The following is a 3,268-nucleotide window of genomic DNA, read 5'->3' on the forward strand; positions in this document are numbered from 1 at the left end:
ACACATATATTTGTTTGTTAATCTCATACCCCAAATTAGAGTAACCTCCCTCAGAATTTTAGGGAGGTTACTCAGGCACATTTCTGCTGTATAGCTATTGTGCTAACACTGTGCTGGGCATAGAGACAATCAAAAGCTGGACAACTGATGAATAAATTTAAATGTACTGCTGTTAATAGTGTAAGCTGCTGTTTTCTTATTGAACTAGAGGCCCGGTGCACGAAATTCATGCACGGGGGAGGGGAGGGGAGGGGTGTCCCTCAGCCCAGCCTGCACCCTCTCCATTCTGGGATCCCTCTCACAATCCAGGACTGCTGGCTCCTAACTGCTCGCCTGCCTGCCTTCCTGATTGCCCCTAACCGCTTCTGCCTGCCAGCCTGATCACCCCCTAACCACTCCCCTGCCAGCCTGATTGATGCCTAACTGCTCCCCTGCCAGCCTGTTTGCCCCTAACTACCCTCCCCTACAGGCCTGGTCACCCCTAACTGCCCTCCCCTGCAGGCCTGGGTCCCCCCTAACTGCCCTCCCCTGCAGGCCTGGGTCCCCCCTAACTGCCCTTCCCTGCAGGCCCAGTCGCCCCCAACTTCTCTCCTCTGCCGGCCTGGTCACCCCTAACTGCCCTCCCCTGCAGGCTTGATCGCCCCCAATTGCCTCCCTTGCAGGCCTGGTCCCTCCCAACTGCCCTCCCCTGCTGGCCTATTGCCCACAACTGCCCTCCCTTGCAGACCTGGTCCCTCCCAACTGCTCTCCCCTGCTGGCCATCTTGTGTCTACATGGGGGCAGTCATTTTTGACCACATGGGGGCAGCCATCTTGTGTGTTGTAGTGACAGTCAATTTGCATATTATTCTTTTATTAGATAGGATTAGATAGGATAGAGGCCTGGTGCACGGGTGGGGGCTGGCTGGTTTGCCCTGAAGGGTGACCCGGATCAGGGTGGGGGTTCCCTTGGGGCATGGGGCGGCCTGGGCGAGGGGCCTGTGGTGGTTTGCAGGCCGGCCATGCCCCCCGGTGACCCAAGCATAGGCTGGAAGTAGGTATCTGGGACTTATTTATCTTCTATAATTGAAACTTTGTAGCCTTCAGCAGAACCAAGCCTCCTGCTGCTCTGTGGCTGCAGCCATTTTTGTTGGGATTTATTTATCTTCTATAATTGAAACTTTGTAGCCTTAAGCGGAGGCCAAGGCACGCCAGGACAGGCGGAAAGCTTGGCTTTCTCCATTGCCTGGGAAACCCAAGCCTCCTGTTCTCTCCGTGGCCACAGCCATCTTGGTTGGGTTAATTTGCATATTCACTCCTGATTGGTTGGTGGGCGTGGCTTGATGGTGTAGCGGAGGTACGGTCAATTTGCATATTACTCTTTTATTAGATAGGATAATTTGCTTTTGAACCTAATGGAGCCGTTGGTGAAGTATAATCATTGGAAATGCTCAGTAACCTTCAAAAAGTTTTCAGAATGAAAACATTAATATTTAATGGTATGTTTTCAGGAACACCTAGTGTTGGGCTTTTTTCCTTCCCTTTAAAATTTTTGGGAACACGTAGGTTTTGAACTGTTCTCTACACTTTCAGGAAATTATACAAAGGATTTAAAACTATTAATTATAACACAAACATGAACTTTATAAACTCCATTTATCTTAAAATACCCAATCGATTTTTTACTCCGTGTACAAAACTTAAGTATGGTCAACAAGAGCAGACAACTCAATTTTATAATGTTTGGGTATACGTCGACACAAATACACTTTGCACACATCTATATTATATCCCAAGTCGAGAGAAGTAAATGAAATGAAAGCGCTTTGTGAACTAAAAAAAAAGCCACATACAAAGAAGGCAATAGACTAGATAGAGCAGCATAGTCACACGCTGGAAGCCAGCCTGCTTGGGTCCCAGCAATTATTAGCTGTGTATCCTTGTACATGTCACTTCAGTACTCTGTGCCTCAGTTTCCTCCTTGTCAAATGGGGATAATAGTATCTGTCCCACATCGAAGCTCTCAAAACAGTACTTGCATACAGAAAGCACAAAATAAATAGTAACCATTGTTATTATTACACCATTAGTTATTAGCCTAGTAAAAAGCCTCAATGTCTAAAGTTCTGATTCCAGTCTGGAGCTGGTTTTACAAAAAGCAGGATAAGCTATTTACAAGTTTAAGTTATTATGTGGACTAGTTTCTCAGAATTTTTGCTGGTGCAAAGCTGGTGATTATTACAGAATTTCTGTTACAGTAACTTATTTTTAATCTGCAAGGAAACTGACATAGACAACTCTGTCTTCAAGGAACTTTACAAGCCACAAGAAAACAAATCAACTCTTTGTTATCTCCATATTTAAGTCCATTTAAGAGCAAAGAAAAAGGCTAGGTAGTTACTGACCAACTTTTCAGAAAACACAATGAGGTCTTTTAAAGTTGTAATCAGCAATTCTTATGCAGTTATGTCAAGTTTTTGTCCTGCTAAACAAAAGCTTATCAGTCAGGGCACCAAGAAGCCGTCAGAACACAAGGAAATCGCGGCCGGGCCCAGGCGGCTGGGGAAAAGCTGTCCTCCGACAGGTCGCCTCGCGCGTTCCGGCCTTCCCCCTCCCCGGGCCGCAGATGTCGGCTCCACCCGAAGATAAATAGTGACAGCAGGTCCCGTCCGCGCCTCACTCTGCCCCGCCCGGACCCCTCGCGCCTCCAGGGCCGCAGCCCCGACCTTCCCCGCTGCGGCCGGGCAGGGGGTTCGCCCCGGAGACCGCGGCCTTGCGCCCGGACCCCGACCCGGGCAGCCCCGCCACCGGCCGCCCGAGGCCCCGCGGGGCCTGCAGGTGGGCCCAGGGCGCGACCAGGCCCCAGAACAAGTCCTGCCCCGGCAGGGTAGCTGCGGGCGGGGGCACGCACGGCCCGGCCGTCACTTACCGGCGCCTCATCGTACCGCGGCGCCTCAGTCGAACCCTGGCGCTGACCAACTGCGCCCGGAAGCCTAGAGAGTCCCCGGGCTCCCGGGCTGAGCCCCACTCAGGGCCATTCAAACGCGGCCGCGCGCGGGGCCCGCCGGGATTGCTCCCCTTGGGCGTCTTCTGGCTCCGCCCAACGCTGGCTCCGCCCCTCTCGGGTAGCGCCGGAGGGAGGGGGAAGAGAGTGTGTGGCCACAGTGCCCCCTGGTGGTCACAGATACGCACACTAGTCTTGCTACTTCGCGGTAATACTGCGCTAGAAACTGAGAATGATAAAAGTCAAAGAATGACCTTGTGCTAATGACCATCTAGTGGGGGGAAGG

General features: G+C 51.5%; 1 protein-coding gene across 1 annotated transcript in view; it reads right to left on the reverse strand.

Annotated features, from left to right (window-relative positions):
* The window catches only part of KATNBL1 (katanin regulatory subunit B1 like 1), a 58,846-nt gene extending 55,789 nt beyond the window's left edge, over nucleotides 1-3,057 (reverse strand). Inside the window, exon 1 of the mRNA XM_080680459.1 lies at nucleotides 2,908-3,057. The gene's annotated coding sequence lies outside the window, so the exon portion shown is untranslated. The remainder of the gene's footprint in view (nucleotides 1-2,907) is intronic.
* Nucleotides 3,058-3,268: the final 211 nt, after the last annotated feature.

The sequence above is a fragment of the Plecotus auritus genome, assembly GCF_963455305.1.
Source record: "Plecotus auritus genome assembly, chromosome: 1".
Lineage (NCBI taxonomy): Eukaryota > Metazoa > Chordata > Mammalia > Chiroptera > Vespertilionidae > Plecotus > Plecotus auritus.